Below are 27846 nucleotides of genomic sequence, written 5' to 3' on the forward strand. Positions count from 1 at the left end.
ACCCAGACCAAGTGAGATACACATGTGGGGTTACATCAAGCTAAGAAGCTTCTGCACTGCAATAAAAGAAGAGGCTACCAACAAAATGGGAGAAAATATTTGCAAACTCTGAATCTGATCTTTATAGATCCTAGATCCATAAAGACATCAAGAAACTCAATAACAAGACAATCCAGTTAAGTAATGGCCAAAGGACATAAACAGGCAATTTCAAAGGATGATATCCAACTACTTGATATCATAGGATGTAAAAAAGTTTTTATACACTCTTATTGTTTTTCAGCTTTATTGGAGAGAGAAAGAGATACATATAAAGGGAAAGCATTCTCATCCAGTGGTTCCCAAATGCCCATGATGGCCTGAGTTGAACAAGGACAAAAGCCAGGAGCAGGGAACTCAATCTAGGTCTCCCAGATGGCTAGCAGGAACCCAATCATTTGAGCCAGTAGCAGTGATTTCCAGGGTCTGCACTGCCAGAAGTTGGAGTCAGGATGTCAGTGAGAGCTGGAAATAGAATCCAGGCACTCCGTTGTGGGACATAGACCTCTTAATCACTAGGCTAAACATCCACTCATGGGTTGCTTGAACTTGAGTTAAGGTCCAGTTAAAGAGAAAAAAAATATTTATATCCACGATATTTACTTGAGTCACATTTTATGATGATATTTAAATTTTCCTGGTATAAAAACTTCTCTATATGGAACAAGCATTTTTTGTGTGTGAACTGTCTCCTACTCTGTACTGGGAACTGTGATCTAGACTTTAGACGTACCAAAAATAAAAGAGTAAAATTTCAATTCTACTCTTAAAATATATAGGTGTTAGAAATTGCCGCCAATAACATAGGCATGTATACATGAATGAGCAGCCTGGGGCTGGTATGGTGGATTCTGATGTCACCAGGGACTCAGACCTCCTTGATCTTGTCCCTTCACTATCCTAGTACTCCACATCACAGTCTAGCAGCCAGTGCTCCAGCAAGAAGGATAGAATACATCCCAAAACTCACCATTTAAGGAAGTTTCATTTCTATCATTTCAACAACTTCAACTTAGAAACATAGCTAATGCAAAGAAACATGAGACTCCTTTATCAAAAAGAAAAGGGTGGATATTGAGCAGCTTGTAAGGAGTCTCTGCCATAACTAGCAGAAAAAAATAAAAATATAAAGTGATGAGTATGTTAGGACTATATTTTTGTGGATGTTTTATCAGAGGTTGGGTAAGTACAGGAATCCTAAACAGAATAGTTAATACGTGTTTAAGGTAATCAAGGAGTCAATTACATATGGAGAATGGGAAGATTATTAGTGAGGCTAACAAGTAGCATGCTTTGGAAAATAATAAGTGAGGCAAAGGTTTCTGGCATCCTTTTATAAATAGCATAACAGAGGTTAAATCCATACTCTGATGTCAAATTGACTGGATGACTTTTGAGAAAATCAGTTAACTATATTATGTCTCAAATGTAAGATGAAAATAACTGCTATATCTACCATATTAGTGTTGTTATGAATATTAACTGAAATAGTAAATGAACTTGGCAAATTTACTTAAACATAATTGCTCAATAGATAATGTCTGTTACTGGTGGACTATGAATGGTTTTATATGAGTTCACATAAGGAACAACAATTACAGTGAATAGGGATTGGGGACTCACCAACAGGTATGGCATAATCAGATTTATTTCTTAGGACAAATGCTTTCTAGTGTGGTAAGATTTAAGCTGTTGTAAAGGAGATCAATTAGAAAGACTTCAATATTATGAGCCTCTGAATTAATTCAAAGACTTGTCTACATTTTCAGACTATTGATAATATTGTCAAATTTCTTGTTAGAATATTAGCAACTTCAACTACCACTGAAAATATAAATGACATCCCACAAAAACCTAGCTATCATGTGTATCATTTTCTTTAAATATTGGCAAATTCATCAAGTAAAAATGGTACTTTTATTCAATTTCTAATTCTTTTTTAAGGTTGACCTTTAAAGGTTTATTATCTTTGTATTTCCTGTGTATTTATCCATTTATATCCTTTTATATTTATATATTGGGAACAATTTTCCTCCTACAATTTCTTTGAGTTCTTCATGGATAAATGATTAACCATTTGCAAGCCCTATTAGTTTCTAAGATTAATGACAGTATTGCAGAAAGATCAAAGGAGGACCTCCCCTGATTTGATTATTGATTGGCCAAAGGAAAGGCAGGGAGGTCAGTGCAATATAAGGGGGAGATTTTTGTTTAAAAAAAATTTAAAAATAAGTGACAATTTTAGAAAACTCTACAGAATTCTTAAACACTTTGAGAAATATATTTCCTAAAGAGAGAATATGAACTCCCATTGAGTTCTGCTTTGAGATCAGTGTGGAGTGAAAATAGAATTTACTCAATAGGACAATCAATCATGGCTTACCACTGTTAAGAATATTCTCACATATTTTAGAAAATTGATGTCATTGTGAGTTAAAATATATTTTCATGATTTCTAAGTGATTGTTTCTGGCATATAGGGAAGCAACTGCATATAATTTAATTGAGTTCTTAGAAATCCTTAGCTTTTTAGTTGACTGCCTTGAGCACTAATGATGATTTTTTGTGACTATAATCCATGTTTATGCTTAATCAATGAGAGAGATATTATTTAGATATACAAGGATAAAGGATACAATAGTATTTTATCAGGAAATTCATGAATGATTATGTCATATTTAAATATTTTTGTCCTAATTGAAATATTAATGTGATATGTCAACTTAGAGATAAAACGAGACTTCTGAGAATTGTAAATGATCCAGATTGATCACACATCTTTGTAGCAATTTCTCATAAACAAATTTCATTAACTCTATTAAGTATACAAAAGATATATTAATTGACAAATTGATTTCATTTCTTTCGGATATATACTCAGTAATGGAATTGTTGGAACATACGGTGGCTGCTTTTTTTTCATGTTTTGTGGTGCCTTCATGCTGCTTTCCACAATGACTGCACAAATTTACATTCCCACTGACAGTGTGCCAGGGCTCCCTTTTCTCCTCATCCTTACCAGCTCTTGTTATCTTTTGTCTTTTTGATATTAGTCATTGTAAGTGGTGTGGAGTGATATATTAATGTGGTTTTTATTAGCATTTCCTGATGACTAGTGATATTGAGCATTTTTTCATGAACTTATTGGCCATTTTTATATCTTCCTTTGAAAAATGTTTATTCAAGTCTATTGCACATTTTATAATTAAAATTTTTTACTATATTATTGAGTTCTGGTTATTGGCCCTTTGCTGGTTCCTTTGCTATGCAAGAGCTTTTTAATTAGATGAAATTTCATATGTCTTTTTTTTATTTGTTTCCTGTGCTTTTGGGTTCTTATTCATAAAATCCTGTCCATTCTAATGACTGGAAGCATTTCCCCTGTTTTCTTCCAGTATTTTCATGTTAGTTTCAGGCCTTATATTTAGGTCTTTAATCCATTTTATATGGTGAAAGAGGGACCTAGGTACATTCTCCTATTTGAATATCCAAGTTTCCCAGCACCATTTATTGAAAAGTCTGTCCTTGCTCCTGGGCATGCTCTTATCACTTTGTTCTAATATCAGTTTGCTGTAAACTGTATGGGTTTACATCTAGGCTTTCTGTTCATTATGTTTTCTGAGATGTTAAGTGTTATTTTCTGTCTCAAGAACTCCCTTTGGTGTATGTATCCTGTGGGGTGGGTCAGATGGTAAAAAATGATCTCAGCCTTAGTTTGTTTTGGAATATCTTTATCTCTCCTTCTTATTTAAGGATAGCTTTGCTGGGTACAGTATTGTTAGCTGGGAATTTTTCTTTCTTCAATAATTTGAAAAATCTCATCTCACTCCCATGGGAGTGTAAGATTTCTGCTGGAAAGTCCACAGCTAGGCAAATTGGGACACTCTTTATATGTTACTTATTTCTTTTCTCTTGCAGTTTTGAGAACCCTCTCTAGCCTAGGAGAACCTGAGTATAATATGATGTGGTTGAGTTGAATCTGACTGGTGACCTCTGATGTTCCTATATCATCACAGATGTACCATAATCTGGATTGGCAAAGTTTTCTTTTACTAACTCTTTGAACATGCTTTCTACACCTTTGGCCTTCTCAAGTTCTTCTCGAATCACACTAATTTGGATGTTGATTAAAATTTTTTAAATTAATAATAAATAAATAACAATACATATAAATTGAAAAACTTTGCTGGATGAGGCTAAAAAAAGAGACAAAAGAAAAGATACAAAATTTAAAGTTAGTAAGTTGAACTTTCAGGAAGGAAGGAAGGGAAGGTGGCAAGCAGAGGGGAAAAAAAAGAAAAGGAAGAGGGAACTGGGGCCGGCATTGTGGCATAGCACATTAAGCCTCTGCCTGGGACGTTGGTATCCCATATGGGCATCAATTTAAGACCCAGCTGCTCCACTTCCCATCCAGCTCCTTGTTAATGTGCCTGGGAAAGCAGCTGAGGATGGCCTAAGTACTTGGGCCCCTGCATCCACATGGGAGACCCAGAAGCTCCTGGCATTGGCCTGGTCCAGCCCCAGTCATTGCAGACATTTGGGGATGAACCAACAGATGAAAGATTCTCTCTCTCTCTCTCTCTATCTCTCTCTCTCTCTCTCTCTCTCTCTTCCTTCCTCCCTCCCTCCCTCCCTCTCTCCCTCCATCCCCCCCTCCTCTCTCTGTAACTCTGTCTCATACAAATGAAAAATAAATCTCAGAAAAAAAAGAAAGAGGGAATGAAATAGGAAAGTACCATTATAGTCTTAGAATTATATCTATGAACTATATTGTATCTGTTCTTGTATTAATATCATAACTTGAAATTTGATGAGGATTGTGTTGTAGTAATTACCATACATTTGATATGACCCAGAGAAACTACTGTATCAATAAACTCCATTAAAAAAAATAAGTTCACAGGGCTGGGGTTGTGGCATAGCTTGTTAAGCTGCTACCTGTGATGCCGGCATCCCATACAGGCACCAGTTCAAGTCCTGGATGCTCCACTTCTGATACAGCTCCCTGCTAACAGCCTGGAAAAAGCAGTAGAGGGTGACCCAAGTGGTTGGGCTCCTGACACCATGTGGGAGACCTGGATGAGGTTCCTGGGACCTGGCTTCAGCCTGGCCCAGAGCTGCTGGCCATTGCAGCCATCTGGGGAGTGAACCAGTGGATGGAAAATCAATCAATCTCTCTCTCTCTCTCTCTCTCTCTCTCTCTCTCCTTTGCTTTGTGTAACTCTGACTTTTAATCTTGGGGCCGGTGCTGTGGTGCAGCAGGTTAAAGCCCTGGCCTGAAGCGGCCAGCATCCCATATGGGCACCGGTTCTAGTCCCGCCTGCTCTTCTTCCAATCTAGCTCTCTGCTATGGCCTGGGAAAGCAGTAGAAGATGACCCAAGTCCTTCAGTCCCTGCACCCATGTGGGAGTCCCAGAAGAAGCTCCTGGATCCTGGCTTTGGATCAGCGCAGCTCCGGCCATTGCGGCCATCTGGGGAGTGAACCAGCGGATGGAAGACCTCTTTCTCTGTCTCTACCTCTCTCTGTAACTCTTTCAAATAAATAAAATAATTCTTAAAATAAGAAAATAATCTTTTTAAAAAACAAGTTGAACTTTTAAAGATATGCATTTTCCTTTTCCAGTTAGAATTCCCAACTTTAGGGGCCAGTGCTGTGGCATAATGGGTAAAGCCACTGCCTGCAGTGCAGGCATCCCATATGGGCACCAGTTTGAGTCCTGGCTGTTCCACTTCTGATCCAATTCTCTGCTATGGCCTGGGAAAGCAGCAGAAGATGGTCTGAACCCTTGGGCCCCTGCACCTGTGTGGGAGACTAGAAGAAGCTTCTGGCTACTGGCTTCGGACCTACCTGGCTCTGGCCATTGTGACCATTTGGGGAATAAACCAGTGGATTGAAGACCTTTCTCTCTGTCTCTCCCTCTCTCTATAACTCTACCTCTCAAATAAATGAATAAAATCTTTTAAAAACCAATCATGAGAACATGGAATTCCTTGAGGTAAATCTCCACATTTTTAATTATTTAATTAACTCAAGCCAAATGTTCACCTAAGTTACTCTTTTGTAATATCCTGAATAATTTGCTCAAAATGAGGTCATGGAGTCAAACATGCATAACAGAAATTGTGTGTGTTTGTATACGTGTGTTTTAAAAATTCTGTGCAGAAATTATGGGGGTAAATGGTGTGAGTTATCTTTTGATTTGTTCCCCATCTAATATCAAATTACTTCTTGGGGTTTTCTTTAAATATTTCCCAAATATCTTGTCACTGAATTTTTATCTTCAGTTATAGCATAAATATTCATTTGAATATCTCCATTTCTCTATCAGGAAATTTCTATATGAATTCAAAGTTAACTATAAAACTTTATGATTAATATTTAGTTATAGAAGTATCTTTTTAAAAAAATAACTTTTTCTCTTTCATCCAGATTTTCATGAACTTGAGGTTCAACTTCTGGAAATGTTCTTATTCTAGCCTGTCTTTTTATTTTAACTACAGAGCTTCAAGTAATACAGGTGATTCAAACACATATGGCATAACCAGATAATTAATCAACTCCATTACTATTTTGTTTCTTTATCCCCTTCCTTTGCACATATTCTGGATTGACACACAAAAACTCAATGATTCTCAGGATCCCTTTTAGCCCTTACTGGGGACATTTGTTACACATATTTGTTAAGTATTTTGTGGTGGGAAGTTATTTTTATATGCTTTCATTGTGTTTTGCCAAAAATGAGCATTCAAGTTTTGCAAAAAACAAGAGTACAGTACAATTTGAGAATGAACGTTAGCCTTACAGGTACAATGTGTACAAGCTACAGCATGTGTTAAGACTGCACTTCCAATAAAAGCGAACTTTGAAATGTTTTACAGCAATGCCACATTCTTACTTTGGGTGATTACCATGTCAGAGCTTCCTGGTTCTGGAGCACAGCCTTGAATATTTGCACTCCTTATAAGCATTTAATTCTCTATGAAACTTCGACTAAACGATGGGGAATTATGTTTGTGTCCCTCTAACCCAGACAGTGCTGCATATCAATGGTCTCTGGCTGGTGTTTTTAAATTTATTATATATATATATATATATATATATTTCAAAGGAGGAGAGAGCAAGATTGATCTCTCATCTGTTGGAGCACTCTACAAATACCTACAAATACCAAGGCCAAGCCAAGTGAAAGCCAGAAGTTGATAATTCAGTCTGGGTTTCCTTGATGGATGGCAAGGACCCATTTACTTGAGCCATCATCTGATCCCTCCAGGATATGTATTAAAAGAAAGCTCAGATCAGGAGTGGAGCTGGGACTCAAACCCAGTACTCCAACCATGGGATGCAGGTGTTCCATGGAACAACTTAACCTCTGCACCAAACACCTGCCTTCATCAGGTAGCTTTGAGCCACAGATAATAAAGTGACTGTACTGACAATTCTTCAATCCTTTGAGAACTAAAGACTGAATGATCTATCCTTTTGATGTAAAGTCACTTTACATGTACGGCTAATCAGGATTAATTTAATCTTAACACAAAAGGTCCTTGAACCCATTTAGGACACAAAAAATTTATAATAGTTTTAATACAATGGAATTCTGAGTTATGACAAGCTAATGTTTTGAGTTTTATTAGCATCTTAGGACACGTACTCCCTGGTTTAAGATTCAAACCTCTGGACACACTTATGGTGGACCAGTAGACTTTTTAGCTGACAAATGACTGGCTGACTTGGAAATCGGTTTCTAAAGGCTCCAGAGAACAAGATGCTGATACCCCTGGGTTCTCAGCTCTCAGACTTTTCACATAGTTTTTACAAAAGAAACACCTCAGGTGTACCAAAGCTTTGTGTAATGAAATCTTTCAGAGCAGCCAGGAAAACATAACTCTTCCCCCACCTGGAATCCGTCGTGGGTTAGAGCACATTTAATTTCAAGTCAATAGGTTGCCTGCACATCAGCACTTAAGGGATTAAAGACAAGTCTAGTTTTGTTGCCTTAAATGTACTGTTATTGTTATCAATTCGTGCAGCCTTGCAATAAGTTTTCAATAAATCTAAGATTAACTATTATTTTCTTGCCTATAAATAAAATATAATCATCTAAAAAATCAATGAAGGGAAAACCATCATATCCATTAACCTGGCTTAGAATCCCTCCAGGCCCTTGCTGTGAAACACAGTGCTGTGGATCTTTCATTTTATTGAGCTATATCTCTTTGTATGGCAACCAGCAGGCAAAAGGGAAAAAAATCAAATTTAAAAATCAAAGACCACATTTTTTTTGTTCTGAAAACCACTGAGGCAGGGGCTGAATATTCTTTTCTGCCTGGGGTTAATTTTTTTTTCATTTTAATTTGCAATCAGATGCAATAAAAAAAAAAAGACATTGCCTCCAGTAGCTAGTGGCTTTATTACCATCTCTCCTGCCAGTCTCCACTTTTTATAACTTCCAAATCCTTTGTTTTTAAAGTCACCTGCACAACCCTGCAATGTTATAAACACCTTCAGTTGTCTTCACCAACTGTCACTTTGTACCATCTGCTGTTACAATCTCAAAAGCAGTAATGCATGGAGGTCAAGGCCACTTTCTCTCAGGAAACTAAAAAACAACAGAGCCAAGTCATTTAGTGTTTTTTCTTTTTCCCCTTGTCAGCTTTACTACACCCTGGAGTGGATATTTTCCTTGCTTTTCAGTTGTGAATGTTCCTCAAAAGACATGAACTTCACAATAAGGTAACCATACAAAAACAAGGTTTTATAGACAACCCATTATCAACTAGCAGAAGGGGGTGATTAGTCATCTGCTGCACTTGAAATAGATCCAAAGAATTCAAGCCAGTACTGCAAAGCGGGAAATGCATATATCTCAGGATTCCAGAACTGGAGCCATCCTACCTGAATGTGAGGGACACCAGCAGTGACCTTTTGGAAGGCTGTAAGTAATCTCAGAAATCAGACGGTAAGGGTTTGACCAGCTCTGCCACCCACCCAAATTCAAAACATTTTCCCACTCCCATGCTACTCCAACTTAGCTCTTTCCAACTTTCTCTGGTCTGGAACCAAAAAGGACCACTTTTGTTACTGTTTTTGTTGTATATTTAAAATAGTTCAATTAAACTAATCCAACCTCCTAGTCTACAGGAGCTCTCTAAAAACCTAACTCTTTTTGAAAAATGAAAGTGTTTATCAGCATATTCTGTTTCTTCTATTTGCTGCTAATCATTATAAATTGACAGGAAATGTTTCAATGTGTAATAGGTCTATTTTATTCTCAAGTAAGTTTACATGCAAGTCTAAGTCCCCCAATAAATAAAATATAATCATCTTAAAGATCAATATGAGAAAACAATGAGAACCATTAACTCACCTCAGAATCCTTCCAACCACTTGTATGAACCACACAGCGCTGAGTGCTTCATTTTATTGAGCTGTATAATTCCTTGTATGGCAACTGGCAAGGGAAAAACCATCAAAGATTTGGGTGTTGTGCTCTGGAAATCAGAGAGGAGTACAAATGTGAGAATGGATTTTGACCCTTTTTGGTTATAGAAAAAAAATAGATTTCAGTATCCCAGGAAACAACGGTTTTGAGCTGCTGGAAGAAGTTAGCCTGGTATGGCTTCTCCTTTTGATAATGCTTCCTCATGAGCAATTTATAAACTTGGGCATCAATTTTGAAAATTGTCAGAAACTTTTAAAATTTAAGAGAAAGAGAAAGAAGAAACTGATTTTAAAAGTGGAAATGTGAGGGACTGGCATTGTGGAGTAACGGGTAAAGCCGCTGCCTGCGGTGCTGGCATCCCATTCGGGTGCTGGTTTGAGTCCAGGCTGCTCCACTTCCTATCCAGCTCCTGGTGAGAGCACCTGGGAAAGCAGTGGAAGATGGTCCAAGTTTTTGGGCCTCTGCACCAACCTGGGAGACCCAGAAGAAACTCCTAGTTCTTGGCTGTCACAGCCATCTGGGGAGTGAACCAGGGGTTCAGAGAGAGAGGTCTTCCATCTGCTGGTTCACTCCCCAGATGGCTGCAACAGCCAGAGCTGTACCGATCCAAAGCCAGGAGCCAAGAGCCAGGAGCTTCTTCCAGGTCTCCCACGTGGATGCTGGGGCCCAAGGACTTAGGTCATCCTCCACTGCTTTCCCAGGCCACAGCAGAGAGCTGGATCAGAAGAGGAGCAGCCAGGACTAGAACCGGTGCCCATATGGGATGCCAGCCACTTCAGGCCTGGGCTTTAACCCGCTGCGCCACAGCGCCGACCCCAGTGATGTCTTCTTAATTCTCTCCTTTCCACAGTAATTTCTTGGAGTGCTCAATAATGAGGAAAACTCAGAAACCATAACAAGACTTCAAACTTCTAACCTCATTGATATAAGTAATATTTTATAATACACTAAAATGTATCTCATTAGATACATTCCTTTTTTAAAAAAATCATTTACTTACTTGAAAGTCAGTTAGAATGGTTCATTCCCCAAATGGCTGGGCCAAGCCAGAGCCAGTAATGCCATTTAGCCTCCCACATGGTTGCAGGGCACAAGTACTTGGGCCATCCTTTACTGTTTTCCCAGGTACACTAGCAGGGAGCTGGGTCAGAAGTGGCATTGCTGAGACTTGAACCAGTTCCTGTTTGGGACGCTGGCATTGTATGTAGTTGCTTAACCCACTGCACCACAATGCCAGCTCCAAGTACATTTTTTAAGAAATTACCCCTCTTTGTCTTCCTTAAAATAGCCACCCCCTTGAAAAAAATAAAATACCTCTTCACTTGATGCAGGATAAAGAATTTTCCAGTGGTTTCTAAAATGAGCACATGGTCAAGTATCTGGCCCACTTGAGTTTATTTGGATAACTGAATTTATTGTTTAATTTTATGTTGTTTATTATAGTTTGTTGTTGTTTCTTCTGTTTCTTTTCCTTAAGCTTTGCTGGATTATACAAATCACTCTTCATTTTTTCATTTCTTTATCTTTCCAAGTAATTTAGAAATAAAATCAACTTTATTGATTCTACTAGTGATGATAGTTCCATCTATAATAATGGCTATTTATATATGTGAGCATCTAGCCAGTTAGCTCGGTTGGTTAGAGCATGGTGCTAATAAAATATATATGTGAGGTGCTCGGTCTAATGATTAAGAATTGGGTTAAATGCCTATATCCCAGGGCTGGTGTTGTAGTACAGTGGGTTAACCTTAGCTTGTGACATGGGCATCTCATATAAGAATGCAGTGAGTCCTGGATTCTTCTCATCCCCTCCAGCTTCCTATTAATGTGCCTTGAAAGGCAGCAGATGATGGTCCAGGTACATGAGAACCTGGCACCCACTTGGGAGACCCAGATGCAGTTCCTGGCTCCTGGCTGCAGCTTGGCCCCGTCCTGGTTGTTACCAACATTTGGGGAGCAAACCAGCCAAAGGATGATCCCTCCCTCTCCCCCCACTCTGCTTTTTGAATAAAGAAATAAATTTTAAATAACTAAATACTAACATCCCATATTGGAGTGCCTGCCTATGAGTCTAAGCTCAACTTGTCATTACAGCTTCCTGATTATGCTACCTTGGGAGGTTACAGGTGATGGCTCAATCACTTGGGTCACTGCCACACATGTGGAAGACCCAGATTGAGCTACAGGCTCCTAACTTTGGCCTGGCCCAAGCCTGACCATTGAGGGCATTTGTGGAGTGAACCAGCAGGTGGAAGATCTCTGTCTGTCTCTGCCTTTCTCTTTCTCTATACATTAAAATGAATACATAAAAAAAAATTTTAAGGTCACAATTTTCTCCTTATATAGAGTGACAGGAAATGTATATTAGACTGATTCTCTTTCCCTTTACAATTTACTTTTAAAACTTCACCAAGATGTATTTAGTTGTAAGTTTGGTTGTTTGTTTTAATACTCTTTGGGATGGAATGAACCTGGTCAGCCAAAAGGTTTATTTCTTCCTTCAGCTCAAGGAAATTTTCTCCAATTACTTGTTGAATTATTTTATTAGCCATGTTTTTGCTGTGACTATGGTGCTTAACCTATAACCCCAAAATCCTACTGATTTATGAACCTGCTTGGACCTGTAGATTGGCTGCACATCAACTGGTCAAGCTCCTCTGGATCTGCAGGAAGTAGGGCCTTTGGGAGATAATTAAGTCTAGTCACAGTCTTGAGGGTGCAGCCTCCTGGATGGAAGCAGTACACTTACAAGAAAAGGCAGATACATCAGAGCCTTCTCTCTCCAAAATTTGCAGATTTAGTAAGAACTTGGTCATCTGCAAAACAGCCCTCACCAAGGACCAAATCTGCCAGCCCTTTGATCTTAGACTTTCCAGCAGCCAGAACAGTGAGAAATAAATGCCTGTTGTTTAAGCCTCCAATGGTATCTTGTTACAGCAGCCTGAGCTGACTGAGTCAGTTTTGTAAAATCACTTTTATGTTTTTCATGCATCTCCTTGAGAGCCACTGTGATTTTAATTTAGATCTAATCTGGTATTACCCTTCTTACTTGTTATATTTGTTCTTCTTGCCTCAAGTGATTTAATCGCACAAAATGAGTTGTGCTCTATCTGTGTCATATACAAAGCTGTGTTTTCTTTCAGTTTTACTCTAGGTCAGGCTGTTCTTCCCTCTCACCAAGTAGAGAGTGTCTAGTGGTAGAAGGTGTAGAGTTTCGTGCTCTCATGAGCTAACAGCACAAACTGCCAAAATGTCAGCATCCTTCTGCTGAACTTGAAAGGGTTCCCTCTATCCCAGGCCATCCTGATACTTGTCTCCCGGCTGCAAATCTCGAGTTGCTTCAGCGTAAGATGAGGATCCTCTTGTAAGGGCCTTCCATGAACAGATCTAGTATCTCCTCCGGGCCAAACACAGCCTATGCTGAACAACGCTGAAGTCAACTAAAGGAGCGCAGATGTCTCTTCAACATAGCAGTTTTTAGTCTTTGATATATGTCGATCAATGGAATTGCTAGGTCACATAGTGGATCTATTCTAGGTTTTTGAGGAACCTCCAGTCTGTTTTACATAATGACTGTACTAATTTATATTGGGAGAGTTCCTCGTTCTCCACATTCTCACCAATATTGTTTTTTCTCATCAATTTCTTAGAAATTCAAAGTACATCTCAGATTTCAAAAATCTAAGATTTGCACTAATTGTGCAGTAAGTCCTGAGTGGTTATTATTTATGAAGCTTAGTCACCTGGAAACATTTAGTCACTGCACATCATAGAAAACCCACAACACTTACTCATTAAGCACACACTGAAGCAGAAGTTATTTGTCATAACATTTCTCTGTCACACGCTTTTTGCAAGAACTTGGGGTCTTGAGATTTTCTCAAGCTTTGGGGGTCTCTTCTCCGATCATACTATCAGGTTCTTTCTCAGCTTTACCTACCCTGAAAGGACACCAACCTCCAAAATGTTCCCTTCTACATTCTCCTCTAGAGTTAAGCATCCTTTGTTCTCCCAAACACACATCTGTTGTCTAGGCTAATAAGTTGTGTAATGTCAAAATTCAACTGTAACTCTGGAGTCACTAATGTGAAAATTAAATTACCTATGACTTATATGACACAGTCCACAGGAAACACCTGCAATTTGACAACTGCATTATTTTATAGTACTGTCAAGACTTAGCCAAGACATGTACTAAAAATCTAAACCCCCCAATTTAAACAAAATAGCTTTAGAAAAACCCAAGAACAGTGAGAAAAACAAAAATCATCAACTATGGAGTTGGCATTCAAAGCAGCAGTTAAAATGCCACCCAGGATGCCCATGTCCTATATCAGAGTGTCTGGTTTCGAGTCCCACTTCTACTCTAGATTACAGATTCTTGCTAATGTGCACCCTGGAAGGCAGCACGTGATGAATCAAGTAGTTGGGTCCCTGCTACCCTTGTGAAAGACCTGGATTGGGTTCCTGGTTCCTGGCTGTAGCCTGGCCCAACTCTGCCCATTGTGAACATTTAGAGAGTGAACAAGCTGATGGGAGCTTGTTCTCTCTCTCTCCCTCTCTCCCTCTCTCCCCCTTTCCTCTCTCCCTCCCCCCCCCCCGCCTCTCTCTGAAATAAAGTCATCAACCACAAACAGTAATCAACTCAAGGAAATTTGATTTGTGCAGCTCCAAAATACTAAGTACTTTGGCTAAGCCCCCACTTCTTTTTAAGCACTCTAGTAAACACAGTCTTTTACACTTTTAAGTAATTAGCAGGCTGCGGAATCCTAAACTGTATCTATCTCAGAGATTTACATGGACTCTTTTTTTTTTAACTTTTATTTAATGAATATAAATTTCCAAAGTACAGCTTATGGAGTACAATGGCTCCCCCCCATACCTTCCCTCCCACCCAAACCCTCCCCTTTCCCACTCCCTCTCCCCTTCCATTCACATCAAGATTCATTTTCAATTATCTTTATATACAGAAGATCAGTTTAGCATATATTAAGTAAAGATTTCAACAGTTTGCACCCACATAGAAACACAAAGTGAAAAATACTGTTTGAGTACTAGTTATAGCATTAAATCACAATGTACAGAACATTAAGGACAGAGATCCTACATGAGGAGTAAGTGCACAGTGACTCCTGTTGTTGACTTAACAAATTGACACTCTTGTTTATGGCAGCAGTGATCACCCTAGGCTCTTGTCATGAGTTGCCAAGGCTATGGAAGCCTTTTGAGTTCACCGACTCTGATCATATTTAGGCAAGGTCATAGTCAGAATGGAAGTTCTCTCCTCCCTTCAGAGAAAGGTACCTCCTTCTTTGATGACATGTTCTTTTACATGGACTCTTTAATTGACAGTCCAGTTACAGAGTGAAGACTAAAGTTTTCCCCTCGCAGCAGCAAAAAGAAGTCTTTATATCCAGCATTATCTGCTTCTCTCTAATCCCCAGTATCCTTACTGATCTATCAGTCATTGAACATGGCACATCCTAATATTTCTTCCCATAGGTGAGAATCTGGGGAAGCTTTCAAGCATTTTTTTTTTTTGCCAGTGGAAAGGCTATTTGACTGTATGCTCCAATTCTGAGTTCAAATCCTAACAGCAATTTACAAACTATGTAGTACTGGGTAAGCCTCTTAGTTTTGCTTTGGTTTTCTTATCACAGTGTGACTAATAATGACTTCCATAGATTGCTGTGAGAACTAAGAGTGTGTGACTTGAACAGAACACTGCCTGGCAACAAAGTCAGTGTTCAGTTAAAGTCAGCTCATGTGATATCCTGCTATGGAGAGCAATGCTTCTCAAAGTTGAATGCATATTAGAGACACCCAAGGAACTATTTTAGAACACTAATGCCTAAGTCCCTACCCAGCCCAATGAAATTGGAATATCTGGAGGGATGTAGGGAGCAGGGGAGGAGTGAGGTATCCAGTAGGATTCTAAAACTAGAACATTCTTAACAATAATCAGAATCTTCAAAGTTATTTGCTGAGTGCTTACTATGCACTAAGCTGTGTCCGCAGTCATGTTTACTTACACCTTCCTCTCTGAGCCAGGCTCCAGAAGAGAAAACAGGACCCACAAACAGTACTGTATAAGCGGACCTGAGAGCACAGCCTGCACCTGTGGAGCTTGCCCAACCACCGCTCTGTGACTGAGAGGCTTAACCAGGGAGACTGGCAAGAGAGAGGAAGAGGCTGTTCTCCGAATGGAGGATGAGCAGACTCTGCTTTGTTTTCTTTTCCCAAGCTTCCCCCACTTACCTTTTTACATTCTGGATAAATTTATAACATAGATCATATACTTTATTTCTGTAAAATAGATTTAAAGCCCACACATATTAGCCCTTGCTATTAGTTTTTGCTATTAGTTTTTTATCAGTGTGGATGCTTTAGGAAGGAATATTCATTTTGAAATTAAAACACAACTAAAACATTAATTTCCTGCAAAACTTAACATGTTCTAGGATAACGTAGAGAATACAATTTAGTGTCCATGATATATTATAAGTGAAAAAAGATGTGGATCAATATTAAGATTCTATTCCTACAAAAAGAAAAAACTTGATTAATATTATATAAAATATAATCTTATATACTGACACCAAAATATTGTCGTTCAGGCATAAGTGTGTAACTATATCATTAATATTTTTGGTTTCTGTATATAAAGTAATAATTCAAGGATAATTCTTAAGTCCTCTAAATCGAGTATGATACTGAAAATGACCTCTTTGTGACATAAAAAGAGCAAAAACAAGGTTAACATAATTTTTTCAAGACTCCCAGACCAAAAAAAAAAGTTCATGTTACTTTGCAAGCTTCTTCATTTGCATAAAAGCATGCTATGTCACATTTCTGTTTTATTGAACTTTTATTAAGAATATATAATCCAGATGTTCCTTGATTTCAGAAGGCAATTTTTCTTAAATTATGAATTTGTTTATCATTGCCAGAGATTTTTCTTTTCAATGAAAGAATCAAGACAATATTCCTTTAAAATACTAATTCCTCTTTACAATTATAATTTTATTTAAAATAGAAATTTCAACTTCCTGAGATGGAAACATCATGCAAATGCATCAGATTTCCACATTATTTGTTAGAAAATATAGTGACTAGATTTATGCCCGGTAATTTAAGAAGGAGTCGCTCCTCAGTTCCCCAAGAATGGACAGTCCTTCTGTAATTTTTCTACTTATCAAGAAAAAGAAATGCTATTCCAGGCAATGCTTCCTCCATCATCTCTCACTTCTCAAAAGCCACAGCTTCTCAGTCATATTTTTAGATGACAACTTTAGAATCAATTTCTAAATATCTCTTTCAGAATGAATTAATGTAGGTTTAATTTGTAGAAACTTGTTGGAATAAAATTGAAAACCTTTTTCTTAATAGTTGTGATGCATCTGAGAAAGCTCATTCCAGTAGACTTGGTGTCTACGACAAGGGCATCAGGGAGATAATTCAAGAAACTATTAAAACAGTCCAGGCCAGAAATAAAAGCCTGAACTGTGCAAGAGAATAGACACTTGGGAAACAGGAGACTGTGGCAGGCAATCAACAGTCATTTTCCCACCCTCTTCTTGTCTGGCAGAGTCCATCTCCTACTTACAGACACTCGGAGAGACAGGTAGGGAAAGAACCTGACTGGCCCTGTACCCAGGCCTGACCAAGGGACAGGCAGGAAGGCTGCTGAGGTGGGGGTAAGGAGAGAGTTCCCTCTTGATAGAAAGATTGAAGAATAAAGAACTCTTCATTTGGCTGCTAGAGAATGTGAAGTGAGAACATGATGCTTGTTGCTACTACCCTGCTTTGTGCAGCCCTGAAGAGGCAGGCCAAGGCATTTGTAGAAAATCCACCCCAGAGCTCTGATAGCTCTGAATTGCTGAATCAACCATGGGAAAAAAACCTGACTCTGGAATGTTTGTTTTACACTACATGATAAAATTCCTTGCTTAAGCAACTTACAGTCAGGTTATGTATTAATTGCAGCTGAAATTATTGTAATCAAAACACAGAGGATGAAGGAAACATGATAGAATTGAGTAGGTGGAATCCATATTCCTTGATAAATGACAGATTATATACAATGAGGAAAAATAGGGAGTGTAGGATGACTCCCAGGAAATGTATGTCAAAGGGCTTAGGGTGGCATGGTTTACTAAAGACAGGAAACACAGAATAACTTGAGTGAGGAGGGTGGAGAATGAGTAATGAAGTTTGAGACATACCGTGACATGTTAATATCCACTTCTTTAAGACATTCAGATGACTCTACATCATGGGTGTGGGTTATAGTCCCAGAGCGCAGACATTCCATGAATGGAAGACAGAGTAGATAAGAATAAAAGCTTTGATATTTGAATAGCTGTGAGGTATTTCTGTCTGTTTCTAGCATAAATTTCTGTTTCATCTTGCCCCATATCTAAATGCTTATGATGCAGTCCTTTTCTTAGAAACTTATAGCTAATTCAACACAATCACACCTGTATGTCTAATTTCTCCTTTAACTTTTGATTGTTCTATTCTTATATATAAGATAATGCCAGTAATACTATCCTCTGAAAAGGACAGCTAATCAAAGACAAACTCCTGGAGAACACAATGTTTAAAGGTATACAGAGACATGTTCTCATGAACAGCTAAGAAAGAGAAACAAAAAATATTGGAATCAATCCAAAAAAACTTTAGTAGAAGCCAAAGAACTGAGTTACTCAGAGGAGTCAATGGTGTAAAATGACACACAGGACGTCTTATAAATCAGATCAAAAAGGGTCAGCCACTTGCCTCAGACAAAGAGGTTTGGCCATCAAAAGTCATTTTAGACAGATACACTATTCATAGAAAACTACTTTCTAATATTAACACTACAGATGGATTATATAAGCATGTACTTTGTGTTTTAATATTACTTTAACTGAAGTTAAAAAATTGGAGGATATTCTTCAGTAAAATTAGTACAGTTAAATCAAACTTCAGAATCTCATTTTTTCCAACATCTAATCATGTTACAAATTATAGTTTTAAAAGGAGGAAGGAGATCATCAACATCAAATTAATTTAAAAGGGGTATAATCCTTCCTAAAAACCTTTAAAAGAGAATGGAGAGCAAAATCCCAAACATTTGCTAGTAGAGTAGCCATTCCCAACCCCACTTGCACATCCTGGAGGTAAAACCAGAACAAGATGAGAAAATCTCGCTAACAGCCCCAAATTTGAAAGGGGGTGGGGAGGAGACTAGCCAAGGATGAAGAATGATGAAGAAGCCAACTTTGAAAGAATCTCAGAATTTTGAAGAATATAAAGATCCTCCTGAGATTCCAGGAGCTTAGCAGAATGAGTGACCAAGGCTTTAGCATTTCCAGCCTAGTTTGATCCCCTCAAGCAGAGATTAAAGTGGAATGGGATGAGAAGATGACTGTAAGCAACCAAAGCTACTCACCCTCCCAGTTTAACAGAGATTCCATAGAACCGAAACCTAAAGAGAAGGTGCACAGGCAAGATCCTGTGGGAAGACGGGAAGGTATAGAGGCAGGTGCAGTGGTTAGGAGAAATCTTTGGGAGGCCGGTGCCATGGCTCACTAGGTTAATCCTCCACCTGCAGCGCCGGCATCCAATATGGGCACTGGTTCTAGTTCCAGTTGTTCCTCTTCCAGTCCAGCTCTCTGATGTGGCCCGGGAAGGCAGTGGAGGATGGCCCACATGCTTGGGCCCCTGCACCCACATGGGAGAGCAAGGAAGCACCTGGTTTCTGACTTCGGATCGGCACAGCGCCAGCCATAGCGGCCATTTGGGGAGTGAACCAACATAAGGAAGACCTTTCTCTGTCTCTCATTGTCTATAATTCTGTCAAATAAATAAAATAAAAAAATGACATGAGGGATACCTTCAGAGACGCCATACTACAATTTAAAAAAAAAAAAAAAAGGAGAGATCTTTCCCAACTATCAAAGAACAGCCATAGGACCAAAACATAGAATATTCATACTTTGCTTATTCTGACCTGGCAGAATGCAATAACTAGAGCCTAAGAAAAGACAGTTATAATTCAGGGTTAACTTAGGGCTCCAGAGCTCAGTGTTCAATAGGGAGAACAATGTTAAGCCCTAGAGAGTCTGATGTCCTCCTACTCACCCCTAGTTGGGATAGATATACCTCCTGATAATTGGATTAAATTCTGGAGTTAGTTCTGCTACAGGAGAGGCCCAACCTAACCTCAGTCTGAACACACTCTAACACTCAAGCTAATCTTCAAACTCACCCTCACCGTAATTCCAGCTCAGTATTAACTGTCTCATTTGTAAAATAGGAATCATTTTGGGAACTATTAATCATACCAACTTCCTCCACAGGAAATGCTTAAGGATTAAAAGCAAACAACATATAGAAACATGAACCATGCAAAGAATAGGGCATTGATACAAAATTCTTGTGTGTTATTTTGCATTTAGAAAGTGTATTTATACCTTTTTCTAGGTTAATGATCTTAGAAACCCACAGTTCAGGGCTGAACCACCCTCTCGCACTAATTTTTCTTCCCCACATGTAGATCTGCCAAAAACTTTTGAAAGTACTAAGAGCATGGATGTTCAAGGTGTATGTCTGTTTTCATTGAGACTTTGGCCTCAAGAAAACATTGCCTTGTACAATATTGTATTTTCAAATCGTTGTCTCAATAAAGTTTAATTTGACATTATAGGCTTCATCATATTTTATCAGAACTTTAGTGCCGACTGCAGTTGTTTCATGTTCTGTTAGATACAGCAAACCCACAATTTGTGCCACTTACCTGGAACAAACATTGCCCTCAGCTGTTTGGTAATCAGGTAGAGAGTAACTGAAACACCCCACAGCCTCTATGTAAACACTGGATATTACTAGCTATTCATAACTGCAGCTTGGCATGTTCATGAAATTAAGCAAAGTAATTAATTTAGTTTCAGGCATAAAACAAGTAAATATGCAGGGCTGTCGAAGCAACACGCACATATGAAAACTCATAGAATTATTATCATAACAAAAGTGTGTAGCCTGCAGTGAGAAAGCGCTTTTTAAATTATTTTGTCAAAGAAATACATTTAATTTATCATTAGTAGCCTTAAAGATACAAATTTTAATATTTCTTCCTTATATTAGCAGGCTACTTTCCATATTTATTGACTCTAATTATTGTGTTTGTAAGACCCAAACTAAACTATAACAAATGAGAGGCATCATTTCTTATGTGTGAAAATCTCCTCATTTCACCATTATAAAACATCTAACAGGATACTTCCATTCAAAACAACCTGTTTTCCAGAGTGGATATCATGAGAAGCAAACAAATGATGAACATAAACAAAGCTAGGATGATGAGGAGGAGAAATGGAGGATGGAGGGTTCTCCCTCCTCCAATGATAGCTTAGGCATTTAACTTGCTACCTTGATTAATCTGAAGTAACAAGACAAAACCATCCTTTGCAAAATGCTTCAAAAATCTTTATATGAAAACCATTTTCTAGAAAGATGGAGAAATGGCATTTTAATCAACTTCCTAATATGCACACCTGGATTTCGAATTTTCAGATGGTTACAAAATTGTAACCCTATAACCACACCAAATACAATCTTTACAACTCCAAACACTCATCAGAATCTTGTCATATCATTATTATCATGCATTACACTGCCACTACACAAAAATCTCCACTAATATGTACAGATTGAGGTAGGCATTTGGCTCAACATGTAACCCCCATTCGGGACACTCACATCCCATAATAGAGTCCTTGGGTTGGAGTCCCAGCTCTGCTCCCAGTGCCAGTTTCCTACTAATACAAAAGCCAGGAGGCAGCAGGTGATGGCTCAAGTAGTTGGCCTCTCACACGAGTCTTAGATTGAATTCCCAGCACCCAGCTTCAGCCTGGACCAGCTCTAATCATCGCAAACATTTTGGGAGTAAAACAGCAGATGAGTGCTTAATTTATAGTACACGTACTGGTAAAAAGATGGGCAGCAGAGCATTTCATATATTTAAACCTAAAAAGCCATTAAAACTCTAGGTTAAGAAATTGTTCCATGTCAGAAGGCTGAGAAAAGGCAAATGACTAACTTAAAATTTATATAATTCCTGAACTGTTACTTATTCATCAATTTCTGCCTTCTGCACTCTATGCAGTTAATAAACATTTTAGGACAAAGGGAAGGATGTGAAAGAAGGGAGAGAAGAAAAAAAGAAGGAAGGGGGAAAAGGGAGGGGCTTGAGAAAGCGGGGGCGGTCAGCTCTGGAGGGAGCTGCAGGAAACCACCTTTTAGTAATTTGACTTTTCTACCTGTGCACATTCAAAAAAATCACTTGTTATCATCTTCAGTAAAAGAGACAAAAATATTTTCTAACAGCCTACAAATTGTAACATCAAAAGCACTACTCACACTAAATACCATATTTGGTAAAGGTGAGCAGACAGAGAAGTAGCCTTGCTAAATCCAACAACCAAAAAAGCAGAAAGCAGCAGCGTGTAGCAATGACAGGAGTTTCAGGTTTCAGAAATCTCCGGCCAGGGGTTATCTCTCTCTCTCTCTCACTCTCTCTCCACCCCAGCAAGGATAACTGTGTTTCCTCTTTTGTTGATTTCTCACCTCACAAGTCATTTGCTTTGTTCCTTCCAAACTCAGAAACTCTTCAGCGTTCTGGGAGCAGAATTGCTGATGGTGCTTCCACGCTGGAGGCCCTAATACAAACGCTGCTACCCCGCCGGATGGGGTCGTGAGCAGCTGCCGAGAGCTGTCCGACATCATTGCCTGGATGCTGCTCTTCAGACTTCTGGCTTCACAGCTGTGTCTAGCTTTCTTCTCTCATTTCTGCTGAATGGAAGCTGTCAGAGGGGTCAGACGAATCTATGCCATATTTCCCTTTGATCCTGTCAACAGCAAACAGGATGTTTAAGAAAACCCACAACTCAAAAATTATTAAGATCACGACCATGCCTACACACACAAACACACACACAAGCTGCATGAATGTATAATGAGGCAATGAAAAAGCTTTAGTAGTAGCTTTTCTACCTTCATAAAAGTCTCCTAAAGTCCAATAGTTGGAAACCTTGGTTTGCTTTCCAATGACAGTGAACCCTGTCTGGTTTTTTGGAAAATGTTGTTGTGGCTTATGTTATTGTTTGTTTACAGTTTCCTTATTTGTTTGTTGCTTGTTTGTTGTTGGAGCCTCTCAATGGAGAATTACATACAAAATTTACCACCATCAATTCCCTCAGCAGTGCATTTTGTTTGACTAATCTCACTGGGTTATTTGATATGCCACAAACATTTTCTCTATGTAATTCACAGTTAACACTCAGTCAAAATCAAGGGCCAAAATACATGGAAAATGTGCTGTGGGAAAGTTCCAATTACAGGTGTTTTACCACAGCAAACTGGATAATGTTTATACTTCATCTTTCCACAAACACTTTACCAAAGCATGTGCGGATCTAACCATGGGACCCAAGCCTGCTCAACAGGTGGCCCATTTGGAAAGCACTACTCTCAAGTCCTACTCTATGAAGTTTGCCAAATTCCCACAAGCAAGCAAGAGAGTCAAAACAGAACTGCTGCTGTAGCCAAAGTTCATCCACATTTCTTCCTCAACCCACCTTCAGCAACATCACCTCCAGATTTGGGACCTGAGCTGTCAGAAAACATACAAATCATCTCCATGGTCATCTCAAGAAGACTGCTGAAAAATTAAAACTAGCTTCATCTTATGGTTCATAATGACTACCAAACAAACAATCCTTAGTACTTGCCTATAAGTTAAGGGTTTTTCAATAAACAAACTTATCAGAGAAAGAGCACTTAATATGTGAGACTGACCTAATAAATAACCACTAAATTGAACTAGCCAAAAGAATTCTTTTGTTTTTCATGACTTAAGCATATCACTTAACCTCTTCCTGCTTCTGCTTCCCAGGTTATGATAGAAAGTGGTTAAGACAACTAGAGTGTCTCCCTGGCTGAGGTGTGGTTCTTAGCTACGGTGCCTAGTTAGTATAGCAGACCATAAAAAAGATTTAAATAACAAGCAGGGTATATCTATGAAGTAGAACACGGAGTAAGTCAATTTATTAAAATAATTTTCTATTAGAATTAATTTCTATAGATAGCTTTGAGGAATTCTAATTAAAGATTTCTATTCCTCCCCCAGTCTTTTCCTGTACTCAATATGTATTTTCTTGTTAAGAGATTACAAAAACGGTTCTGAGTACATACATATCTATAGAACCTCAATAATAAAACAGATTTATTGCATATTTTCATTTAGTTATATATTATATCTTGGCCACTGTTGGGCCAAGGAGGGAAAGGAGTGGGGAGGGGTTTGGCAAAACATTAAATGGATGTCCAGGATGAAATGATTTCCTCGTAAAGGAATGTGTGTAAGTCACCTAAAATGACATTGTTTCACAGAATTAAAAGTAAAACTTGATTTAAACTTGATTTATTGAAAAAGAATAAGAACATAAACAATGCCGAGTATTATATAACATAAGTCTGTTACATTGAGTATCTTATTACTCTATGTATTGTGTTAGTAATATTGCACCAGAAACAGTAATCAGAAGCAGCTCAGAAGGGAAATGTCCTCTTTATCCCATTTAAAATGAGAGCACGATCTTTAGGCATCGTGTGACACTGTCAGAATATCTTGTGGGACTGTTTCTTGGGTTCTCTTTCTCTGATTAGAGCAAATGTCTGTAATGTAGCAGAGCTGTCTAAACCAAGTTCCTAATAGGAAAAGACACAAAACCTTTTCTGATTGGAAATTCTGATGCCTGTTTCTACTAGGCTTGCCTTGCGCAGCTTGTCTATTGAATGGTGCTGTCTCTTTCTAACTGCAAAAAAACAAATAAGGTTCACGCTCAGGTTTAATTTGGCTTTCAAGCTCCAACGTATTCCCTTGTGCTTGTTTATTGCACATCCACAGCTGTTATTTTCCTTTCTTCTGTTTGCTGTTTCTTCCACAGTTAGCTAATAGCACTGAGCTATCATTCCTCCTGTTTGCTTCCGCTGTGTGTGCCTCCTGTTTTCATTGATGAGCTTGTCCTGACCCTGATGATTAACTAAATATTTTTTCTTCAAAATTAATTTTTTCCAAATATGCTCCAAAAATATTGTTTTCCTTTTCACCCTGACTTTATTCCCTTCAAAAATGAATGAGTAAAATAAAAATCTTATCAAATGGCAATATGCCCGATGTTGCATAGTCAATAAGATTTCACTCAGCATTTTCTCTTGTTCTTCTTATCCTCTGTAGCTCAAGACTAAAAACAAAATACTAAATGATTGATTATCTTAATGGTCTTACTGGAAAAGCAGCAACTAGTTCCTAAATTTCCACATGTTGAATTGCTCAAATTTTACAAACTCAGAAAATTAGAAACAAAATAAACTTAGAAACACTCAGGTGACAATTCATTGGGGGTTTCTGAAGTAGTAAAGTCAAGTGGTGTCATTCTTTCTTAATATTAAAATTCTCAAATAATCAAGTGTGATTTTTCACTCTACCAAGGATTCTATCTTCTCTCAAACGCCAATTCGATAGTTCTTTTTTTTTTGAAATTTAATTGATTTATGTATGTATTCATTCATTCCACAGATTTTCAATAGATATTTGGTGCCAGATAAGTATAACTTCAAAAGAAAATGTATGGAGAATAGACTATTGGATAAAAACTTAGAAGACCATTGAAAGTTTGGCACCAGGCTACCTACCCACTGCCCAACCTTGCACCACTCTGTATCAGCCTCCTTTATCAGCATGGGCTACCTGTCGGTGAACAGACACAGATCCCTATATGCCAGAGTATGTGCAGTATGTCCGCAGGAGGCTGGGGTCAAATTCCAGTGCTACCACTGTTAGCCATAGAACCTCAAAAAACATGTTAACATGACTCTCTTTCTCTGAGAAATGAGAAAATAATAGTATCTCTCTCATAAATTCTCATCAACTGAGCCCATAAGTTAAAGCACTTAGAACAGTGCTTGATACAGAGCAATGCTGTAGGGGCTGGTGTCTGTAGCATAAGAGGTTAAGCTGCCACCTGCAAGGCCAGCATTACATATGGGTACCAGTTCAAGCCCCAGTTGCTCCACTTCTGATCCAGCTCCCTGCTAATGCACCTCAGAAAGCAGCAGAAAATAGCCCAAATGCTTATGCCCCTGCACCAATATAGGAGATCTGGAAGAAGCTCCTGGCTTCGGCATGGCCCAGCCCTGGTCACTGAGGCCATTCGGGGAGTGAACCAGTGGATGAAATCTCTCTCTTTTTTCCCCCAGAAACCTTTTATTTAAGGAATACAAATTTCATACATTTCATAATCACAACTTTAGGAACATGGTGATTCTTCTTCCCACCATACCCACCCTCCCCCCCACACTACCACCCCTCTTCTTCCTCCTTCTTCTATTCCCATTCTTATTTTTTAATAAGATCAATTTTCAATTAACTTTATACACATATGATTAACTCTATGTTAAGTAAAGAGTTCAACAAATAGTACAAAAAAAAAAAAAACCTTCCACTTCCTCAACAGTTGAGAAAAGGGCTGTTTAAAGCCATTGCTCTCAAAGTCTCAATTGTACTTCTATAGATTGCCTTTTAGGTGCTATATTAGTTATAACATGTCAGGAAGAACATATGGTATTTGTCCTTCTGGGACTGGCTTATTTCACTAACTATGATGTTTTCAAGTTTCATACATTTTGTGGCAAACGACCAGATTTCATTTTTTTTACTGCTATGTAGTATTCCATGGTGTACATATCCCATAATTTCTTTATCCAGTCTCTAGTTGATGGGTATTTGGGTCAATTCCATATCTTAGCTATTGTGAATTGAGTTGCTCTTTCTCTCCCCCCACTCTGTAACTCTGCCTTGTCAAATAAACAAAATAAATCTTTTGTGTGTGTATATATATATATATGTGTGTGTGTGTGTGTTTAAGATTTATTTTATTTATTTGACAGACAGAGTTAGAGAGAGAGAGAGAGAGAGAGAGGCCTTCCATCTTCTTTCCATCCTCTGGTTCACTTCCCAGATGACTGCAACGGCCAGAGCTAAGCTGATCCAAAGCTAGGAGCCAGGAACTTCTCCCAGGTCTTCCACACAGGTGCAGGGGCCCAAGGGCTTGAGCCACCTTCTACTGCTTTCCCAGGCCAGAGCAGAGAGCTGGATCGGAAGTGGAGCATCCAGGTCTCGAACCGGTGCCCACATGGCATGCCGGTGCCGCAGGCTGGGGCTTTAACCTGCTGCACCACAGCACCAGCCCCAGAATGTTGTATATATTTTTAAATAATGTCTTTAAATTATGCATGTCATGAAAAAGTAAGTGAATTTGTGCATATGTAGAATGCTTAGAGCTGAGACTCAAATGCTAAATGAAGATTACTATTCTGCCAGAGTATGTGCAGGACTTCTCTGCAGTTCTTACAGGTATTTCATGCTATGAGACCCTGTCACCAAATCATGACTGGTTTGACCAGATAAAAAGCACCTGACCAAAAGAAGATAATCCACTATGAGTAACTGGACTAATCTGACCACCGTTCTGGAATTTTCACTGAGAATATACAAATGAGTTGCCAAAGTAATCAGGTAGTAAGAGCTAGACTGAGTATTGACACAGTAAAAACAGCAGGGACTGTGAAACTAGCTGAGTCATAGTCCCATCCATCCATCAAAGTATTTCCTTCCTGACCTACACATTGCAGCCATAACCTATCTTACGGTCATTTCTGAAAACATTTCCATGCCTTTATTTCGTGCTGGTCTCTCAGTATGAAATGTTCTTTTTCATTCTTTCTGTCTACCTCAAGTAATGATTACAACAGTGAGAACAATCGACAGATCACAATACACTTTCTTTGAGCACTGTTAAATTTCTTTCAAACAACAGCTGCCCTGAGAAATAGATATGCTCTTTATTTCAGCTTTATGATTCAGAAACTGAAAACTCACAGTGGTTAGATGACATACCTGGTGTTGTAGAAAATCAAGAAACATTGGCCAGAAGTAGAAAAATGAACTAAGTCCTTTGACATTGAAATCAGATTGTTTTGCTTTGTTTCAATTAACTATTCACACTAATTTTTTAAGGTTGAAACCATAATCTATCAAAACTCAGAACCAATGGCATGACAGGAAATCTTCCACAGTACCCTAATCATAGCATTTAGTGCATACTGATTAAGAATGATAGCTACCATTTTTGAATGCTCAATGTATCTCAGGCACAAGGTGAAAGATTTAAGCACACCATTATAGTCCCACTTTAGCAAGGTGGAGGCAGAGGTTTGGAGAAGTGAAACAGCTTGCCAGATGTTATCCAGCTGATAA

The 27846-nt window shown here is 38.5% G+C and overlaps 1 long non-coding RNA gene across 3 annotated transcripts in view; it reads right to left on the minus strand.

Annotated features, from left to right (window-relative positions):
* The window catches only part of LOC108178272 (uncharacterized), a 280046-nt gene that overhangs the window by 97851 nt on the left and 154349 nt on the right, over positions 1 to 27846 (minus strand). For all 3 annotated transcript variants that reach the window (XR_011380476.1, XR_011380475.1, XR_011380474.1), the window contains 2 exons: positions 22095 to 22375; positions 9408 to 9531 (listed from right to left, as the gene is read on the minus strand). This is a non-coding gene — a long non-coding RNA (uncharacterized lncRNA). The remainder of the gene's footprint in view (positions 1 to 9407; positions 9532 to 22094; positions 22376 to 27846) is intronic.

This window comes from Oryctolagus cuniculus, chromosome 12 (assembly GCF_964237555.1).
Source record: "Oryctolagus cuniculus chromosome 12, mOryCun1.1, whole genome shotgun sequence".
NCBI classification, from domain to species: domain Eukaryota; kingdom Metazoa; phylum Chordata; class Mammalia; order Lagomorpha; family Leporidae; genus Oryctolagus; species Oryctolagus cuniculus.